The following is a 23,062-nucleotide window of genomic DNA, read 5'->3' on the forward strand; positions in this document are numbered from 1 at the left end:
CAGTATCAAATCTGAGTCACACAGCAGGTTCCCTATACTGCACAAGTTTCATGTCAATGTCCTGGTCCTGTTGCTCATGACCCCTAATGTACTAGGAGAAAGCTACTTTAGAAATCTAAAGTACAAATAAATCACATTTACTTATAACTCATAAGCATGGCTTTTGATTAAATCACCAATAATCCTAATAAAGCATCGTGGATCACTTCTAGACTGATGCTTGTAGATGTTACAAATCTGTTCTCAGCTCAGAAATGGCTCTAACAATTTCATGACTTGGCTAAAAAAACCTTAACCTAAAATTAGTGCTCTGTGTGTGGGCATGCCAATGTATTTTTAACTTTTTTAAGAGACTAAAAAAAAATTCTGTGTACTAACCTTAATCTTTTATGGCTAAGTTCTAAAAAAACCCCAATAAAACTCACTCTGATAAAAACCCATATGCATACCTCCAGCAAATGAGTTTGCAGACTGATTACAATCGCTCTTTGCTCCATTTGCCTCATTGCACCTTTTGGATGATAGCATCTTTCTCTTCCATGAAGGAAAGCTAGTATGTGCCACCCTTTCCTTGCACATGGGACAAAATTTGACATCAAGGACTTTCAGTCTCTGAGATGCAGTTTTAAGAAAAATTAGAACAGTGGCACAGCTCAGCAACAGATAAAAAATGTGACCAAAGGCACCTGCTACAGCCCAGGCAGAGGGGAGAGGGAGCTAAATCTAATCACATCCCCTGTTTTCTGGGCACAACCCTCTTTCAATATCCATTTTGCCAGTCCCATGGTTAGCCAGCATGGCTGTCTCCAGAGCCATCCCCAACACCTAAAATATGCCTTTTAAAAAACCTTTTTTTCCTGTTACCCTACACAAGGGTAATCAAACTACACCTCACTCTTCAGGCTCCCATCCTTACTAAACCAGAAAGGACAAGAAAGAAAAAGATGACCAACAGACCATGAGAATGAATGCATATGCAGAGAACTACAGAGATCCAAAACTATCAGCGGTCTCAGGAGCGATGAGAATGATACGAGAACTGCAAAGGTGCCTGAAGACAAAACTAAGAGAGAGAGAAAGAGACAAATTAGTGACGGAAGGAAATCAGAAGAGAAATTGCTTTGGGACACAGAGGATGATGAGATAGGAAAACTTCTAAGAAAGGAATCAAAAGAGTAATTTAAAGATAATGGATACGTGACATTTCAGAATATATATTCCTAAAACTCAAATTGTTTCTGTTCTATGGTTAAATTGATTGAAGTTCTGTGGTTTTATAATTAAAAAGCCACATTAAATACACACTAATGATAACAGTGGGGAAAGAATCTCATCATCTGATGTAACATAGAATCACTTGGATTTTTACAATCTGCAAGTTGAATTTAAAATAATCAATTCCATAATGGTTGAAATATCATTCAAGAACTGGAGGGTAAGTCAGGCATAACTCTTTATCGAACATTATTTCTATGAAGATATGATGCTTATGAAGCTTGACAGCGGTTTGGGGATGCATTACTTCTCTGTCCTAAGTTTCAAATGCAAACAGGAGGATGTATTCTCTATTCCTGGATTTTATACCACCACCAAGACCAATATTACAGTGTCTGTAAATCAAAAGCAATAGAGAAGTCCTTAACAGACTGAATGGATTTAATTTTTAACAGACTTGTCACATTTAAGACACAAAAGCACTGCTTAGGGTAGCATTTACTATAAATGCTTTTTGAAAGTAAGGTAAGGGTGGAAAGAGGAAACTTTTCACACTGGAATATCACTTGTCATGAAACGGCTTACTCAAAACCAGAAGTCTGGAAGCACTTGCAGGAGTTCAGATTTCACTGATCTGGAAGACTGTTCCATAGCTGAATCCTTACAACCAGAAGCATTTTATCCCCAATTCTTTCAGCATTACTCCTGGGCTTTGCTAACTGCATTGTGCCAGAACAGCAACCTATGAAACAATTCACATTCCAACTCATTATTTCAACTGCAAATGCCTATAGATTTTTTTTCCTGCATGTTCTGAGTGAAGCAGTGCTATAAACATGTGTAACTCTTAATTCCTTGGGTCATTTCCATGTATAGATAATGGATAAATACTTAAATATACTCTATATTTTTGTACAAAGAAAAAAAGAGCAGACAGTTTGCACTCTTACACATTCCGTTCCTGCTAACTGTAAAATAGGTGATACTCTGTTCACCTTGGTAAGATTTCTAACCACGCTATTTAATGCAAACTATAGATAAGTAAAATATTACCTGCAGATGAAAATGTGACTATAGCACCTAACTACATCTTCAAACATTCATGCTCTGGAGATCACATATGGACTATTTTTAATTGAACTTTCAATTTAACAACAAGAAGAACTGAACTTTCAATTGAAGAGCTACAAAAATGCAAAGCATGATTACATTTATATTTTAATGAGATAAAGGATCTTGAATCGAGTTTACTTAGACTACCTACCTAAGATTTTATAAAGATGAGAGAGTACGTGCAGTAATAGAGTGACCCAGTGAGTATATGGAAAGTAGAATATTCATACAAGAAAACTTTTTCCCCATATATGGGGAATGTGAATGTATCGTGAGGTACTATGCTATTTTCCTGTAGTAAACTACATTTCACTGAATTTTTAAACTAGTTTCTTAGTACATTGCACAAATTGAAGGAAAAACTGAGCAGATACACCAATCAAAGCAGATAACACTCTGCTAATCCACTTAACAATTTAAGCTGCACTTGGCCTGATAGAAGAAGTGTAAATCACAGTAGCCAATTAAGTGCTATGCCCATTTTATCTGCTGGAATCAGGCGTGCAAGTGTCTCCTTTTTCAGTAAACGTCAGTAAGTTTGTAAACATTCAAAAGATAACAGTAGTGTTACACACAAGACCAGCTTTCCATATGCAAGTCATTAAGTATAGAACTCAGTTGAGAATACTCGATTTTTCTGCATAGAATGCAAAACCGCCCTTAACTTTTGCACCCTTAGATAGCACAATTTCTAGGCTTCAACAATCTGCGTTGGACTTAGGTTGTCAATCTGAAGGTAAAAGATTTAATTACCCATTTCCCAAGAGGTAATGAAAGAGATTTAAATTTTAAATGTATTTTGTATAGAAGAAGAACACGATACGCCACATAATGAGAATCTGCCATGATAGTGTATGGATCCTAATCATCCTGCCCCTGCTGCTGTCAAGACTGCAGGTGCAGGGACTTCACAACTGTTTCTGTACTAACAAGGAATGATTATGATATTGATTTTTCATGGGGGTACTTAGAGGAGTAAACATTATTCAACCTATGGCAGAGCTGCGAACTAAGATCAAAATAATGATTTGACAAATAAAGCTTGCTTGCAGCTGACTTGCAGCCTACACCACAAGTCATGAAGCATATTCACGGGAAAGCTAAACCCTTTACTCTTTCAATCCTGCTTTTTGTTTTCCAAATGATACATAATCAGCTAAAACACTAAGTCAATACGCTTTTCCTTTGAAAATGAAGTTTGGATAGATGCCTTGTTCCAGGTTTCTCTTACTCCTAAGGCATTTGAAACCCCTCATCATCCATGCTTTATAAAGAGTGTTTCTATTCTGTTTAAAAACGTTCCACATGTGGTTAACCAATGCATATTTCAGTTGAAGTCTTTGTTTAATATACAGATAGCCCACACTGTCTTATGCTTTAATAAAGTGATGTCACCGATTTAAAAATCACATTAAGCTGCCAGAAAACTTTCCATGTAGTAGAACCTCACCAAAGAAAAAAAAGAAATTACACAAAAGAAAGATTTGAGGAAAAGTATTTCTGTTTTTCCTGATTGAGTACTTGAGAGTTTATCAGTGCTTGTGTTTTGTTCCCCCATGGCAGTCTCCCCTTTGTTTGGATGGATTCTTATCAAAGCATTGGAAAGAAAATCAGTCACATGGTGATACCACCACCACAAACCCTGCAAAGGAGACACAGGAACATGCACAAGACCCGAGATCTACATTTTCTTCTATGAACAAATTCAAAATAGACCGTGTCACTTGAAAAACCAGCAGTGTAAATTTACATTTTAAAACAAAAAAAGCCGTAAGATTAAAACAAAGAGGTTGGGGGTTTTTGTGCCAACACATGGTAGTTCTCCCATTAAAATAAAAAGACAAATTAAATACGTGCACTAGATCTCCTTATATTGACTTTATTTACCCCACCCACTTACAATCAAGAAATGTAATGGAAATAAGTTTATCTATAGAAGAAACAAAACTTGGTAGCTGTTTTTTAACTCTTAATAAAGGCCTGTCTCCATACAGCTGCCAACTGATGAAGCTTACGCCAAGAGGTGTTGAACATACTACTTTCATCTATAATACCTCAGACTCCTTACAAACTGAGATAAGCATAAGCAAGCTTTAGAAGAGGCTTGCATAAGCAAAAAAGAGGCTTGCATAAGCAAACTTTAAAACTCTCCTGACTTCATGTCCTTAGAGCCTGGGCAGTTAATTGTTTTAGTTAGTGATTTATCTTCTCATAATGAGCACATGTGAATAAAAACCAGACTTCTCTCTAGTACATCTAAGCCAAAGTTTTTTACCTATTAACTTAGCTAGAAACCCAGTACTTAAGTCTATGCTTTTGCACACAGTCATTATCAGTATTGAGGAAATTAAACAACTTAACATAAAAGCAAAGATTTCTTCCAAAACAGTGAGTCAGTTTTAAAAACGCAGGATCTCACTGGAAATTAGTATTTTCAAGACTACAAGGCAAAACTAACACACACCCACAGTAAACAAACAAAAACCACCTACCAAATGCAATTAAAGAAAATAAGGGTAAAACTCAGCGATCAGTCCACCTCCTAGAACATCAAGTCTGATAACTTGGCTTTATTTACCTTTTCATTAGAAAGGATACATAAAGCAACTCAAACTGTTCAGTGCAACTAAACGTGTGACACTGAACTAAGGCAAGAAGTGGTAATTGTCAGAGCTCTGTGGACCATTAAGGAGCAGAACAATTTACAACTGTTGAGCAGCAGCAGCACCACGTTGTTTACAGTGGCTCTCTACATTAACCAATAGCTTCATTATGAAAATTACCAACCTGTCACACTTAACAGCCCAAGGTAACACATACTTATCCAAGTTCAGAACAACTTCATAGCACACACTTAACAGAATATAATATAAACACTGAGGTAAGCCTAAATTGTATTCTGCTGGAAGTCAGTTTATTCTAAGTCAGAACACTTTTTAGGAAATGAAAGAGAGAAGTGGTGTCATATCTACACACTGGGAAATTATCAGGTGAACATTTGAGGCAAAAACACTGTGTAAGACAACCAAGAACTCTGACATTTATTCTAGCTCTGATACTTTGCTACACATGCTTACAAGACCCTAACAGCATTTAGGGAAGATACTGACATTGCCCAACATGGCATTATTCAAAGAATAAGAAGCTAGCTGTAGATGAAATAACGTGTGTTATGTGTGCGTATTTTTTCAATAAAGACACGCAAATATGAAACAACAACATGCAATAAGCTTTCTTAACTGTTTTTTTTCACAAATGATTGGTTTCTTGTTTTTCTCTAGGAAAACTGCGTGCAACTGGAGCTTTTTCTTATCCAAAAACATGCAGCAACATCTTAAAGACTACATCTGCACTCATATGCAGAACAGGCCAGGAAACAGATGCTGAAGCATGCAGTGCAGCACACTTGCTAAATGCTCTTCTCTCACAAAATGGAGTTGTCTTATCCATAGTCCATTTTGGGATAGTCTCTGGTCCATGGCTTTCCCTGAGCTGTGCCTCATTTGGACACTGCTGACACTGGCCAAAAGCATGCCAAGGAGCCCACCAACAATTCCTCAGTGCCACAAACGTGGGACAGCACTCAAGTTCAGACTCTAAGCCTGCTCACACAGTGGGTACAGCCACAGCCTTACTTATCTCAACTGAAGGTTTTGCAAGTCTCAGAGAGCCCACCACGTTCATAATTTTCCTGTTTTCCCATGCCATGCAAGTATCTGGGAAATTATTTCCTTGACAACAATATTTATGTTCATGAAGACAATGTAGACATTTTTATTAGAGCAATGACTCAAGAAGCATAAATTATACTTTTTATGTAGCTATGGTTACGTTTTGAAGAGATGATAAGTTTACAGTCTCTACTTTTTGTTATTTCTAGTGGGAGAAATAATTCTTTCATCAAACTACCAGCTCAAAACAAACTCAAATTAGTAATGTACTAGAAAGATAACAAGATCAATCAAGCAGATGAGCTGTTTTTAAAGTGCTCCTTAAATAAAGAAACACCGTTTAAAAAACACACCTTTTGAAGCTGAAACGTTGTAACCTAGCACAATGAAGTTCACATGCTCTTGAAAGACCAAAGTGGAGGAATCACAGAGTGAAGGAATCATACCTGCCCATGCCATGGGGGATGGAACTAGATGATCTTAATGTTCTTTCCAACCCTAACTATCCTATGATTCTGTATGCCTTTTTGTGACAATCAGGATTCGAACAGAGTTGGTGGTTTTGTAAATTTTTATTGCTATTTTGCCACTACTCAGCATGTGTAGTACCTAATACAGTGAAGCTCTTGATGCAGGGCACCAAACAGATGACCACTTTTGAGTGTTCCTTCAGCAGGATCCTCGCAGACCTCACTGCTTCCCACCAGAATGCAGCTGACCCACACCACTCACCATAAGGTGCTGTGGTTTCAGCCGTCACAGTCATTCCTGGCAAACTCTTCCTTCTTGCTGTGGTTACTCTATCCAACAAGAAACAGTCAATGTTTTCTCTTTTAAAAGATGCTGCTGGCCATTCCTGGAAGAAAATTAATTTTGCTACTGCATGCTTTGGGCTCATCTAATTACAGTCCCAGCCTTTAGGGAATTTTAAGCTAATGACATTGTATTTGTCAAGCACAGAAACTTTTAATCTGACTTTCCAAGTGGATCCTAGCCAATGGATCCTGGCCACCATAGCACTTAACAAAACACATCTGACTGTCCTCCATGCAATATTTAGGTGGGCTTATTATCGAAATGTAAATTTTTGTTACCTAATATCTTTCCCTAGTGGTTAATATGAGGCATATTGACAGTGTTATTAAAGTCTTTATGACTAAAAGTCCACAAGTCTAACTATATGTGTGCATATACAGCTTCCCAAATGAGTAGAGGCATTCCAAAGTAAGAAATCTGAACCAGAACACTACCTGAACAACTCCCCAGTCTGTCCTCCCCAGTTTGCTGGATGCCAGCATCAAGGAACACAAGCTTGACAGTTCAAGTTTTTTCATTTTTAGGGTTTTTTTAAGATCACATTATTTATTTCCAATATTTTTTTCCTTTCCAGTGCTAATACAAAGAACAAACCCCCAAGCTATGAATTATGTCACAATGACTCCTCCATCCAAAAAAAACCAAACAGCTCAGATGAGCTCAACCATCCACTTTCGGATACTTCCTTAATTCTACAGGACAAACAGTGTACTATTTCAACCATTAAGTTTGGCTTAATTGTACTAATTGGGTTTTTTGGACAAACAATGCTGGGTTCACATTTCTATTTCAAATTCATTTCATGACACACACAAGCTGCAATTGTGTCACGCACAAAGTTCAATGACTACACTTCAAAGAAAGATCCTCTTTCAAAATTTTCTTTTCATCTTTCAAAGCTGTATTTCAAATGTAGTTATTATCATTACTTTTTTTTTCCAAAACTGCATACTTCAGGGCAAATTTACAAAGCACATTACAAAATACAAGTATTATTGTCCATTAAGCAACTGGTATCAGCAGATCAGTCATCCCCAATCATAAAAAACATGATTGTGACACAAAACTCTGTAAATGTAACACAAAAGACTGGCACAATCAATACAGGAGTCATAACTGTGTGCATTCAAACTAGATTTAGCCTCAGACACTTCCCGTTTTCTCCCCAGTACTGAAGGGAATCATTAAAAGAAGGAACAACTCTCCACAAATAAGACAGAAAGTTATGAAGGCACTGACTAGCTATTTGTCTTGAAATCTAAGTTCATATACATCCTGTCAGCAGAACTTGGAAACCTAATGCCAACATTATCAAAGCAAGTAATGGAATTGTTCAGTGTTGGAAGACTGGAACGTGCACAGTTGTAATGTGAGTGACTAGAACTCGAACTAACAGTCCAGGGCTCGCACAATTCACAGGCTGCCTGCAGTCTCTTACAAAACTGTTCAGAAGTTTTATCAAGATGCTCGTAAGAGAGCATGCAACTCCTGTGCTACTTTGACTCAGTATGCAATCAGTTTTAAGAAAAGACACAGGTTTCAAGCACTGATGTTCACATATCTGTAATAATAAAATAAAATTAGAAAGTGTTACTTGAACTCTTCTAAAAGTACTACAATATTCTAGGATCACATCCTATGTCTCACCCCATTAAGAGGTAACCTTGCAACACAGATCCATGCCGCATAAAGTTTTACCACTACTGGCAATGTTACTGCCAGAGAAAGAGGCATTTTCAACCTTCAGTACCACTGACATTCCAGCTTGCTCAGAGGAACATCACAGAGGCCCTGTGTCACTATCTGTAGAAACTGTGTACAGTTTACTTCCATTTCAAATGGAAATTACATGGAACTTTTCTTAGATATTAAACTCATATCAAAATAATTTGTGACAATAATAGTCAATCCCATTCTCACCTTGCAAAATGCCCATGTATGATTATATAAACACCTCATATACTGCCATTAGCCTCAAAGTGCCAAGACACAGGCTCACAAGTGCATGTCCTTTCCTTTTAGGTTGGAGGGCTTCCATATGAAACATTCAATTTGGTTCCACCTGTTGGGCAATTAGATTAATACCCTTCTTATTGGTGAGCAAGTAACTTCACTCAGCCTCTGCCCCGCTGTAATATAACCAAAATATTAGCAAGGGAAAATGTGAAGACAAAGGCTATGACTCTGCCATGCATGATGACAGCAGGATCAAACAAAATTAGGTTCAACTACTCAGAGCATCTCATACTATGGAAGGCAGTGTTGTTGAATACAGTCTCTAACAAGGGGTTTTGAACATGCTATTTAATTTTAAGCACATATTTACATCTCATTTTCAATGATTAAGTAACATGACCCCAAATAGGTGCTTTGTCACCATTGCTCTTGTATCAGTATATATCAGCCAATGAAGTAAATGCAATTCCCTGAGCGCCCTAACAGAGTGGTTTTTAAAAAACAAAATGCCAAGCTGGATTAAAAGAAAAAAATGGAAGAGGAGTTACACTTAATCCGCAGATTACATTCTTGAATAATTAAGTCCCATATGCAGAAAGTCCCCTTATTTTGCAGCATACCAGTGCTTTAGCTGCAGTTTAAAGCATACTGGCAAATTGGAGGGGTGGTGGAAGGGAGAGAAAGGAGTTAAATTTTTACATTACTAGTTAATCTAATACAGAGGGCAACACAAAATTCATTTGATTTCTTCTCAGGAGATCTGACAAAACAGCGTGTTATTTCTAGCTGGCAGCCGCTGTACTATCATAGGGCTTCTTAAAGGTGTAACACTGTAAATTCTACCAGGTTTGAAAAAGCACTGAAAGTGTAACACAAACAGAAACGCCCATTAGCTAAACTGACTTTAAAAATAAGTAGCAAGATAGTAAACAGGTCGTTAAAGAAGGCAGGGGGTCCTTAAGGAGACAGGCAAATGCTCCAAGACAGACCGATTCCATAGTGCCAAGAAGACTGAAAGACACAGTGCGAGCTTGCACTGGCATCACCAGAAGGCTGTTTATGAAGACAGATGAACGGAAGGAAGGCTTTGCAACTACAGTTCTGTGAAGTAAAACTGCTACCAAGCATAACTTTAAAAATGGTCTCCAGTCAACCATACGAGCTCTTTGTAATCTCAGAGCCCTTTTTAAGGTGATATGTTTAAATTCCAGCATAAGATCCAAGTAAGAATAGAAAGACAGACACACGTGGACTAGTGTCTAACATCCTCTGTCCTATCTCCAGCTGACATGGAAGCATCCACATTTTGGGAAATGTAGAGCCTGAACAGCAGGTGATTGAATAGCAGCATTAGGTTTGTTCCTTTCATATGCTAATAATGACATCATGCCTTATGGCCTAAAGCTGCAACCAACTATCATCTCAGAAGGAAAATTCTTCCAAAGGAATCTAAGAACTGGGCTAACTGCTCACCTGCATTCATGACATAGATTTCTTTCCGTTCCTCAGTACTGTGAATAATCACTACTGAAATATTTGTACTGAAATAATTGTTGGAGAAAAAAGAAAATAAATCTACATAAGAAGTTTTCGAGAGTACAAGAGCAGGGGACATTCATGGTGTAAAGCAAGGTAAGGTCCCTGCTGAGATTTTGGGTACAGGAGGGATTCAGGGCTGAATTCCTGACAAACATTCCAGTGCAATGTAGTGTAGTGCAAAGTCTCCCTCACACAGCATGCCAGAAAGGAAAAAAAGATGTTATAAATACTCTCCCCGTGCTCCTGACATATATCCAGCAACAAAATAAGAGATAATAAATTATGTAACTATTACCATCCACATATACCACGCTCCCTTTATTTTTACATCATACAGCCCCAGAAAAAGAATTATGTTTTTTAATACCCTTATGGTTTGTAGTGACAGAAAAGGTTAAGAGAAACAAGTGTACTAAGGAAAAGAAAATATCTCCGCATCAACAAACAACGCAGAGAATGGTTAGAATATGAACCTATGCCGACTTTTCCCCCCGCTGTCATCGTGCTGTATTTCGTGCACACAAGAATAGAAACACACATTAAACCCCACTGTTTTGGAAACAACATGCTTGAAATCTGCAGCGATCTTTCCTGCCCACCACGGACACTGCTATATAAAATCTGGAGAACAGCCCTATGCATAAATAAATAAATACACTAAACAGCGAGGGAACAGAGCGGAGGAAAGAAACGCGGCGCACCAAGTGCCGAACGCATTCCCCGGGCAGGAAACGAGTTATAATTAAATGGCCCAAAAGCGATTAAAATAAAGCCAAGCGGCGTCCTGTGGGCTCCACGGCAGCCCGCTGCCCGAGTCGCCCGAGCCTCCCGCATGACGGGGCAAGCGACACGGGCGCCGGAGCGGGGGCAGCGGGGGCCCGGCCCGCACAGCGCGACCCCGATCCGAGCTCCGGGGATACCGCGGGCGGGGGCCGGGGGGACCGCACCTGCCACGGCACCGCCGCCGCTCGCAGGAAGCTCCGTGCCGGCCCCGCCGCGGCCCGGTGCCTCCCATGTACTGCCGCCTCCCCCCGACCGCCCCTCCAGCTCGGCCACGTCCCTCGCCCCCGCGGGCGGTCCCCCCGGCACGGGCGCCCACTCACCTCACAGAGGCGCGCACTGCGGCTCCGCACCCCACGGCGGGGCTCCGGAGAGGGCGGCTCCCGCGCTGTGCTGTGCCGTGCCGTGCCGTGCCCTGCCGCTGCGGAGCCGGGCGGCGGCCGGAGTCACCCCGTCCTTGCGGCAGGCGGCTCCCGCCGGTGGCGGCGGCGGCGGCAGCCCCTCCGCGCCCACGGCGGGGAGAGCGCCTCTCCGCGCAAGGGCGCCCGCACCGCCCCCCGCCCTCGCGCCGCCTCAGCGCCGGGGCTGGGCCCGCCGCCCCTGCGCCAGCCTCCGCCTCGCCGCCGGCATCTTCCCCTCAGTCACCGGCAGAGCAGCAGGATGCAGGCGGCTGAGGGAGCCGGGGCCGAGGCCGCAGCCCCGCGGGCCTGGGCGGCGCCGGGGGCGGGCAGCTCCTCGCGGGCAGCCGGTAACAAAGCCTCTCCCCCACGCACAGCCGGGGGGGATGCGGCCGCCCCGCCGACAGGGGGAGGGGGCTGCGGGATGTCGCCCGCCCCGCGACAGGCCGCTGCTCGGCGGCTGCCCGGGCCCCGCCGCCAGAGCGGGCTGCGGGGGACCCCGGACCACCGAGATCTGCCCGGCGAGCCCCGGCCCGAGCACCCGAAGTGGGTAAATGCGGTCAGGCTGGTGAGAAACCTTCGCCGTGCGGATCCGGGGGGCGGTCCTGCCGGCGCTGCAACGTTAATCGCTGTCGATGGGAAAGCACCCCTGAAATGTGCTTTGAAATGCCAGTTTCTTTGTTTAATTCACATGGAGTTATTCGCGCTGACAGTTACCAGTGGCATAAACGTGAATATGAGCCAGCCTCTATCATTGTCTCAGTGTCAGTTACCCTGCCCGTTAGAAAACAGGTGAAATCGGTTCCACGTTTGCTACTTTTCCCACAATTTTACTTGCGCTTGTCCATCACAATGGACTCAGGAATGTTTTCGTCGGAAAACGTGGTTGCAAAAAAAAAAAATTAAATTAAAATTAAAAATACACACAGTAATTATCAGAGGACCAGTGACGTGAAACACTGTAGAATCCCCGACCAACATAAACACGGTAATGCCAATGACCTTAAAAATGGGCACATTGTACACTTACTCTTATATAATCCGGGTCCTGGTTATTACTATGAGACAACACCTCATGCTTTGTTTTCTTTTCTGAGTCACCTGAAGGCAAAATCTTCCCACGAGGAGCACATCAGTACTATTTGGTATCCTACATCTGGTTTCTAAATTATATGTAGCTACCAATATATGGGCAACAAAATAGGTTTCTGTAGACACCATTTCTTCTGAACAAACAGTTGACAACTATATTAAATTAGTGTGTATCAAAATACAAAGTACATTTTGTATAGCTTACAGCATATGCTCAAAGCCCTGGGCTTGAACTCCTTTCTGTATTGAAGCCTATGGCACTTTTGTCCAGCTTCAGCAGGAGGGAATTTGCTGTTCAGCCCTGCCGTATGATACCAGACAAACTGCTCCAGATACGAGCGTATGTGGCTGTATTCCAAAGTAGGGCAAGCTATGAAAGTCAACACTTCCATCTATCTGAAGCTTTAAACCTTTTTTTCAGTTCTTTTCTGTGACTTGCACATGTATTGGCATGCACGATACAGTTTACACATGCCTAGTGTGTAACTGGTCAGTCATCTATGTATTTTCCTTGACTCTTTACACTTAGAAGAGTGCTACTCTAACATAGGACTGCAATAAATCTGTTTGGACTTACATTAAAGGCTCAGATTAGATGATCGTATATAGGTTAGTGGTGACTTGCGCATTCTTAGATACATACATCTCTCTCTTCAGCACTACCTTGACTTGGCATTGACAATATAATGCCTCTTTTACTTTCTGAAACAAGATGAAAAGAGAAAGAAGGATGTGTAATGCCAAGACTTTCATAACATTTATAATTATTTGTGCTTTGGTTTTGGTTATCCTGACATTTTTACGATGAGAAGATGAGAAACCGAGAAGATGAAAACCACTAGCTAATGAATTATTCTCAGTGGATCTGCAAGCTGCAAAAGCCCTTTGACGGTGTGACACAAGTGCAGGCTGTCTTTAAATTAAGATTTCTCATCTGTCAATTTAAAAAACTATGTAAATCATACACTGGATTTTCATGTTTCCCTCAAAATGTGTTTTGAGAATGTTCTTGCACCCATGCTAGAAGAATCCTATTTCCACTGAGCAAAAATGTTAATTCATATGAAGCTTTAAATCCTCTTGACTTTCTCCAAGACATAAGTGGAAGCGATCACAACAACAGTATAATCGGAAGTATTTGTAGGAAATCAGCACTACTGCTTTAGAGTAATTACACAACTGTTCATTTCTGTGCTTTTATTTCTGATACATTCACATCCCATGTGAGGTTACATCCACAGCTCCTTATTAACAGCTGCTATGTCTTTGGTATGATTTAGGATTCTGTTCTATGTTCCCCAGACATGACTGTGGCTGTAACTGCATAGAGTTGTGTACACACTAGAAAACAAAGACATTTCACAGAGGAATTGCTACGTCTGTTTTCATGGGTGCTTCCACACCTACAGACACTAAGCTAATAAGGAACAGGCTAACTTTTCAGAGCCATGTCCTGAGGCAATGTGTATTTAACCTTCAACAGACTCCAAAATAGAGAAAACCAGCCTGTTTTCCTGAAGCAAACAACTGTCTTTTCTCCTCTTTCCAGTTCTGTTACTTACACACACACACCTAGTCCACCTCATCTCTCCTTTGACAAAAGGTTAATACAAGAGAAACCAGAATAACAGAGACACATACAAAGTCAGCTTTCCCAAGTATTACTGCTGCCTTCAGGTTCTGTAAGAGAGGTGCGGTGCACAACACACCATAGCACCTTTCCAGACTGAGAAATATCTTAAGTTATAATGTATCTGGGGCAAAGGCATTATTGGGTAAAAATTGGAAAACTTATATAAATCTCACATGGAGATTAGGACCTAAAAATAGCTGGAGTAGTACTAGAATACTGAAACTTCCGAAGAATGTGTTATGTTCTTGGAAAAGATTTCACTGGAGGAAAATCAATTTTCAGTCATCCTCATCAATTATTTAGTAAAAATCCCTGCAGAATGCTATGAACTAAAAATCTTTACCATAAGAATAAATTGGACATCCAAAATTTCTGATTAATGCCCTTAAAGTTCTGTATATGATGAGAACCTGTAACACACTGACACACAGATGCACCCTCTTTAAAAAGGGATTTTCAGCTGGTTTATCTTTGGACATTGAAAACAGAAGATGTATCTGAAGGGGGTCTATAGGGATGCTGGGGATGGACTATTCATTAGGGACTGTAGTGACAGGACAAGGGGTAATGGGTTAAAACTTAAACAGGGGAAGTTCAGATTGGATATAAGGAAGAAATTCTTTACTGTTGGGGTGGTGAGGCACTGGAATGGGTTGCCCAGGGAAGCTGCAAATGCTCTGTCCCTGGCGGTGTTAAAGGCCAGGTTGGAGAGAGCCTTGGGTGGCATGGTTTAGTGTGAGGTGTCCCTGCCCATGGCAGGTGTGTTGGAACTAGATGATCTTAAGGTCTTTTCCAACCCTAACTATTCTATGATTCTATCATTCTATGCATAATCTTAATACAAGTCATTAGACATGAATATGAAAAAGCAATATATATTTTGCCTGGCAGCATTACTTAATTCCCACACGAAGTGTGGAAGAGTGGGCTGACAAGAACATTACGAAGTTTAGCAAGGACAAGTGTAAGGTCTTGCACTGGGGTAAACACAATCCAGGAGTGCAGCACAGGCTGGGATCTGCAGGGCTGCAGAGCAGCTCTGTGGAAAAGGACCTAGGGGTCCTGGTGAACAGCAAGCTCAGTATGAGTGAGCAGAGTGCTGCTGTGGCAAAGAAAGCCAACAAGAAGCTGGGTTACAGCAACAAGGGTATCAGCAGCAGAGATAACAAAGTCATTATCCCACTCTACATGGTGTTTGTCAGGCCACACCTGGAATGTTCAGTTTTGGTTCCCGCCATACAGAAAAGATGTGGAGAGTTTGGAGATGGTCCAGAGAAGGGTCACAAAGATGATCAAAGGACCAGCAAGCCATATGAGGCACAGCTGAGAGAACTGGGTTTGTTCAGCCTAGAGAGAAGGCTCAGGGGAGACCTTATCATCATGCTCCAGTATTTAAACAGTGGCTACAAAGGTAGAGACTCCCTTTTTACAAGGAGTCACATGACTGCATGCAAAGAGTTGTGGTCAATGGCTCAATGTCCAGCTGGAGACCAGTAAGGAGTGGTGTCCCTCAGGGATCGACGTTGGGACCGGTCTTGTTTAACATCTTTGTTGCTGACATGGACAGTGGGATTGAGTGCGCCCTCAGCAAGTTTGCCGATGACACCAAGCTGTGTGGTTCGGTTGATACGCTGGAGGGAAGGAATGCCATCCAGAGGGACCTTGACACGCTTGTGAGGTGGGCTGATGGCAACCTTATGAAGTTTAACCATGACAAGTGCAAGGTCCTACCCCTGCGTCAGAGCAATCCCAGACACAGCTACAGGTTGGGCAGAGAAGAGATTCAGAGCAGCCCTGTGGAGAAGGACTTGGGGGTGCTGATCGATGAGAAAACGATCATGAGCCAGCTTCAGTGTGAGCTTGCAGCCCAGAAAGCCAACTGTATCCTGGGCTGCATCAAAAGGAGTGTGACCAGCAGGTCGAAGGAGGTGATCCTGCCCCTTTATTCTGCTCTTGTGAGACCTCACCTGGAGTATTGTGTGCAGTTCTGGTGTCCTCAATGTAAAAAGGACATGGAACTGTTGGAACAAGTCCAGAGGAGGGCCACGAGGATGATCAGGGGACTGGAGCACCTCCTGTATGAAGACAGGCTGAGAAAGTTTGGGCTGTTCAGCCTGGAGAAGAGAAGGCTGCATGGAGACCTCAGAGCAGCCTTCCAGTATCTGAAGGGGGCCTATAGGGATGCTGGGGAGGGACTCTTCATTGGGGACTGTAGTGATAGGACAAGGGGTAATGGGTTAAAACTTAAACAGGGGAAGTTTACATTGGATATAAGGAGGAAATTCTTTCCTGTGAGGGTAGTGAGGCACTGGAATAGGTTGCCCAGGGAAGTTGTGAATGCTCCATCCCTGGCAGTGTTAAAGGCCAGGTTGGACGAGGCCTTGGGTGATATGGTTTAGTGTGAGGTGTCCCTGTCCACGGCAGGGGGGTTGGAACTAGATGATCTTAAGGTCCTTTCCAACCCTAACTATTTTATGATTCTATGAAAAGATGAGGGGTAAGAGGCACAAGTTACTCCTGGGAAGATTCCAAGTGGACATGAGGAAAATTTTTCACAATGAGAAGAATGAACCATTGGAATCTCCCCAGGGAAGTGGTGGACTCCCCAGCATCTGACACTTTTAAGATTTAGCTGGACAGGGTGCTGGGACATCTAGTCTAGGTCATGATTTGCCTAGGAAGGTTGGACTAGATGATCCTTGAGGTCCCTTCCAACCTAGGAGTCTATGAAATACTTAAGAGACAAGTACAGAAAAAGGAAAATATAACTTTTCAGTAAATAGTAACTAAAAAAATAAAGCAATATTCCGGAACTTCCCATCTCCTTTCTCTTCCTTTTGGTTGTCATTTACAGCAAAAGAAGAACCTGATGAATAATTACTGAAGGTCTAACATTGTGTGATCAACAGTAGAGTGTGAAGAACAATGCCCTTTGAGAGGGAAACTTTGCTATGCAACAGCTAGAAGCGTTAAAAGGCAAGAAATGCTGTCCTATATTGTGTGAAGATTTTGTATTTTCCCAGTAAATCAATTCTCTGTAAGACAATGGGCCAAGCTGAATACCCAAAATAAGAGTTTCTTTGCCATGACCATTAAAAAGCCCAGCATAAAAAGGCTAAAAGGATCAACTGGAAGAGCATTCACAGGGGATGGAATTGTAATGTTTCACAAGACTTCTGGACAGTTTGCTGTGCAGCAGGTGAAAGTATTAACTGAAAGAATCACCTTAGGTGCCAAAATCAGCAGGACATTCTCTGGCCTGTCTTGGTGCTTTTGTGCTGCACAAAAGACTTAATGAGAGTGAAAACCATCTGCAGTTCCCCAGCTGGGGATTTTTGTGATATAAAAGAGTCTGTGAGTGACTGTGGAGTTGCCCACCCCATGGGAGGCCACATAACCCTGCAATCTGAGCAGAGAGAGGGGAGGGCACAGGGAGAGAGGGAAAGCATGCCTGGGGTTTGCTGCTCCAGCCACTTGCAGCTGGTCCATAGGCCCTCAGGAGCTGTAACCATCTGGTACTACCTGGTGCCAGGGCAGGCATTTATCCAGCCTTCACAGCAGCTCTCCACTCTTCTGGTGTACAGAGAAGAGACCCCTAATCTGGCAAAATCCTATGGATATCTCCAGGCACTTACCTGAATTGGCCTTCTGGTCTTGGACCTAGAGGAACATTCATACATAAAGCAAATGAACATACGGCCAAGTTTTGATTTAGAAAATATTAAACCATTAATAAGAAGTATATTCATTACAAATATTAAAGCCATCTCCTACCAATAGCATTGTATGAAATTATGGAAATAGTTCTTGCCTACAGAAATGAAATCTGCTGCAGTTCCTAGTGCTTCCAGGTAGTTACTGAAATGTATATGAAGATTACTGAACTGGGGTTAAAGTCATGGTGATAAAAGCAGTTGTCAGTTTCTGTTGGTACTTACAGAGGTTTAATTTTAGAACTGTATCCTTAGGCAATGTAGGATCCTACAGGATTAGATCCATACACATTGCATCCGAAGTCATACTGAAATGTCACTTGTAAAACACACTTTCATGATCTTGTTATTTGACTTGTAAACATGTCAGTCAAATCTGCAAAGAAAGCCTGGAGTATATGTAGGAATGTGTATTGAGGTAGTATGTTACAGTACTAATGGATCATACTTTTGTAAAATCAGGAAGCTTCCATAACTGAGTGTCCTGGGTTCAGCAGTAGCAGTCATTTTTTCTCCTTCTTGGTAGCTGGTGCAGTGCTGTGTTTTTGACTTTCGGCCTGGGAACAGAGCTGATAACACTGATGTTTTGGTCTGGCCAAGGACTCTGTGAGCCTCATGTTCTGCCAGGGAGGAGGGGAAGCCGGGAGGAAGCAGAGACAGGACACCTGACCCAAACTGACCAAAGAGGTATTCCATAACACAGCACGTCATGCCCAGGATGTAACTGGGAGTTACTTGGAAGGGCTAGGAGACTGCGAGGTTAGAGGAGGTATCGGTCGGTGCTTGGTCGGGCTGGGGGAGCGAGTTATCGGTCGGCTGGTGATGAGGTGTTATATTCTCTTCCCTTGTTATTTCCTTTATCATTACTATTATTGGTGGTAGCAATAGTGATTTGTGTTACACCTTAGTTACTAAACTCCATGGGAGTTGCATTCTTTTTGATTCTCCTCTCCATCCCTCTGGGAATAGGGGGAGGGCAAGAAGAGGGGGAGTGAGTGAATGAGCTGTCTGGCTGGTTTTAAACCACGACAGTTCTTTTTGGCGCCCCATGTGGGGCACGAGGGGTTGAGATAATGACAGATCTGACCGGATTAATAGTCACTCATCACAATGCTGATTTATTGGCTCTCAAAGTTGTTCCTCTTGATCTCACAGCTTCAGAATGTTGTAACTTACTTAGAGCTGGTATTTGCTGTGTTAATCAAGTGTGGCGCTTGGGCTAAGGTTCCTGTCTCACTGTACTTTATGGCAATGACCTGTAATATGAGTGGGCTCCAGCAGCAGGGCGGGATGGACGTGGCCGTGGACTTGCACCTGGCCGTCCCGCTGCTCTTCCCCGTCCTGGCCCTCGTCCTCGTCTCCGTCTTCATGAGGCCGCGGGGAGCCGAGGGGGGACGGCCCCAGGAGCCAGCGGCAGCCGAGGCTGCCCGGGAGAGCGGCCCCGGGGACCAAACGGCGGCGGGAGCGGGGCCGGAGGCCGCAAGGGGACGGCTGCCGGTGGAGGAGGTCGGGGCGGTCGAGGAGCGGGAGGAGGCGGCTGCCGAGCAGCGGGAGAAGGCGGCGGAGGAGCCGAGCCCCGCGGCCGAGCCCAGCCCCGCGACGGCCGAGAGCATTCCCCGGAAGCCGCCCGCCGAGCCCCAGGAGGACGCAGGAGACCCCGCAGCATTTCCCAGCAAGGCAGAGGAGGAAGAGCTGGACTCAGGAAAAGAGAAGCTGGTGGTGGGAGAGCCGGCAAGCACAGCAGCTACACCAGCCCCAGTGACAAGTACAGCAGCATCGCTTGAGAGTTCTGAAGGTTTTGGGTACCCTTGGGATCTGCCTGCTGATTGTGATGGGGATCAGCATGTTGGCACACACACAGACTGTGTTTTACCCATGGCCATTTTGTCTGATCTCAGAAGTTAAGCAGAGTCCAGTTTGGGTCTTGTCTAGGGTTAGAAGACGATATAGGAGGACCAGGAGATTTTCCCCAAGGTGGGACAGTCATGAGTGGCAGGGCATGTGGGACAGTATGGGCAAGTATCTAGGCCACTGGGCCCGTCCAGTGCTTTGGAAGCGTCGGAGATGGAAGGCAGCTGTATGGAGTCCCCAGCACCAAGCTGCAGAAACTGCTGAAGGGGATGGTGAATTATTTTGAGCCTGGTGGGCCCATGACACTGAGGAAAATATACACATTGATCTTTTGGAATACTCTTGCTGAAGCAAGTAAAAGGAGTCTGTGAGGAAACAGTCTGATACCCTGCTGAGAAGACAACTGATACAAAGATTATGAAGGTATCAAGACATTAATGAGGCTGAAAAGAGGATGACAAACCTGTATCAGAATTTAAAGATCTGTACTGACAATAGGGGAACAGTTCCTGTTTTTTCCCAGTGAAGTGGGAGCAGAAAAGGCTCAAGCAGGTGGCACAGAACTGCCACATCACTAATATCACTAGGATTTGAATCCCAGAGTATTTATCTGGTGCCCCTCTTCATGTTAGTTTACAACTTTCTAGACAATAACAATGGTCATTTGAATTACACATTTGTCAATAATTTGAGTAAAATCCTCAAATGATCTCTTTGGGAGCCTTACCACTTCCCACCACAGCAACAATTACCACATAGATGCACTTAGTAAGCAAATACAGAAGATATTGAGTGAGCTGTACTACCAATGAATTTCCTTTAAGCAATTTGAAGAAAGCAGTAATTTCTTTGGCAACCAGGCAGCAGGTTACCCTAGTGACATTAATTCCTTCTGCATCCTACATAGGACTGAATCTGGAATTAGCAGAGGTGGAAAATGCCCCTGCAGCTCAGGCAGAAAAAATATACTTCTCACTGCGAGTGGAAGCTTCTCTTCAGGAGATGTTTGTGCTTCACTGCTCTTCATCAAACAGGGTAACATGAATATACATTTCACTAACAGGCATGAGCAGCAATGGAAACTCAACTGATCATGAACTGAGAGAGAACTGTCAAACACTTGAGCCGCATTTATCCTGCACAGAATGAACATTAATGCCAGAAAATAAAGCCACCCTGAAAGCCTGAAGAATGAACAAAGAAGCTTTTTGCCTGTGCTAATCCAGCTAAACCTTCTTAAAATCCCAGTCGAAATAAATACTTGACATGATTTCCATCCACAATAGCTTTCTTGCCCACTATATCATCCTCCATTTATGAAAGGACTGTAAGTTTATATGTAAGAATCCAGAGAGCCTAAAGTACATACACTGAGACTGTTATTTTGGCAAAAAATCTATTCAGAAGGGTGGAATTACTAGGGCTTTACCTTCCCAAGCTCTTTTGCCAAATTTATATGGAGAAGACAATTCTTTCAGTGACAGCGTAATATCCATCAATGTCGACCTTAAAGCCAGTGTTCAGTTAGTTTTCTGTGTACAAGTGTCACCATAACCATATGCATCACCATTACAAAGACAACCACAAAATCCTAACAGCCATCAATATAACCTCGTATAATGTTTATCTCATATCATGTTAATTTTCATCTGGCATTTTTTCCTTGTCATCACATGGAAAGACAGCAGTTGCAAACCATTAGTTCATATCAATGACAACATACATTCCACAAGAATATAAATTTAACTTACTTTAATTTTTTAATGTAGTGTAAGCTATGTGGCCACCTTTAAATGTTGCAGTCTGTCTGCTCCTAATGTATATTTATTTAACAGTAGCTCACTGGGCAGCTCTACTGTGTGAGCCAATACTTTTGTTCATAAATCAGACATTCAAAGAACAACCACAGGAGTAGAAGGAGACCTGTAGGTGTATTTTTCTCTTAAAAATAATGTTCCTGTGCCTTATAATGGAAAAGTTTTACAAAATTCAAAATTCTTGCTCAGATTTCCAACATCTGCTGTATGTATTATAAAAAAAAAATAAACAAAAAACTAGAATTGTGAGGCTTATAGATTCTGCCTGTAACACCCAGAATACCCAGACCTGGTGATGTGGTGGTGTAGCAAACAGTAGGACTGAGAATGGGGACCTCAGCTGCACAACATATAAAAATAAGGGCTCCAAACTAAAGACACAATGAGGCATATTAACATGCCTCAAAGTGCTTGTGCATTAAGCATGCACTTAAATTCAAACACAACTTAACTGCTTAACTGAAGAGGGACAAATTTAAACATGCACTACAAGTTAAACCAAACATCAGCAGGCAAAACCATCACACGTGTCTGTGAAAAACAATCACATTCCAAATTTAGAAATGGCTCAGGAGATGAGTGTGATGACACATACAGAAGAAATTATAGCAACAAAGGACATCAGAAGATGCAACAATATTAGAAATCTTCACACTGGCAAAGAACAACAAACAAATATTTGGGTTTACAGAGTAATAAAAATACAGTGCAGAGTGTAGGAAATAAGGCACAGTAAGAACTCCAGAGTGATCAAGAGTACAGCTAACTGCTGTACCTTGTAACTATCTGTCTGTTACCTGTAGAGGAGTGGTGGTGTATACTGCTGAATCTGAAGTAATTGTTGTTTATGTAATCTGTGTACTGGAGATTAAACCTGAATCCCTGCAGGTGCCTTGAAAGACCAGAGCCAAGAAGAACAGGCGTTCCTGAGATAAGCATTCAAAACTCAAAGATAATGGCTAGAATAAGAACAGTCCCAAGTACAGCTGCACAAACTCTCTAAAAAACTGAAGCACAGAGAAATCTCTGCAACTATTTACAGTTTTAAATATTCTGATACGCAGATGACACACTGCAAGGCCACCTGCAGTGCCGTTTGAATAGATCAAACTCTTATCCTTGCATATTTGGTTCAGGAATATCTGTCAGGTTTCAGCTAAGCTCACATCACTGTATTAGGCAATCATTTAACTACTGTGGAAGATTTTGGGCTGGTGTGTGATTTCAGAGCAGAAATCCAAACTACTCCATGGGAAATATTCCAGGAGCACCAAAACCACATACAAGTGTCTCTCCCACTGACAAATGTGGGTTTGTTTTTATAGCAGCATTACTAAGTTGAGATAAGCAGCACACTGTTCTACATCTATGTCCTTGCCTACTTTGCTTTATACAACACCAAAAACGTCATCTCTCTTTATTCTACAGTAGAATTCACAGGTTATATCATTCTTGACACATCAACACC

General features: G+C 42.3%; 1 protein-coding gene across 2 annotated transcripts in view; it reads right to left on the minus strand.

Moving 5' to 3' along the window:
* Positions 1-23,062, minus strand: part of HECW2 (HECT, C2 and WW domain containing E3 ubiquitin protein ligase 2) — a 183,210-nt gene that overhangs the window by 147,923 nt on the left and 12,225 nt on the right. Inside the window, exon 1 of one of the 2 annotated variants that reach the window (XM_061376677.1) lies at positions 11,414-11,616. The exons of the other annotated variant lie outside the window; for it this stretch is intronic. The gene's annotated coding sequence lies outside the window, so the exon portion shown is untranslated. Of the gene's footprint in view, positions 1-11,413; positions 11,617-23,062 lie in introns of those variants that run through there. 2 annotated transcript variants of the gene reach the window in all.

Source organism: Neopsephotus bourkii, unplaced genomic scaffold (genome assembly GCF_033783945.1).
Source record: "Neopsephotus bourkii isolate Nb327-2 ecotype Australia unplaced genomic scaffold, CSIRO-AGI_Nbou_v1 NB_196, whole genome shotgun sequence".
Taxonomy (NCBI): domain Eukaryota; kingdom Metazoa; phylum Chordata; class Aves; order Psittaciformes; family Psittacidae; genus Neopsephotus; species Neopsephotus bourkii.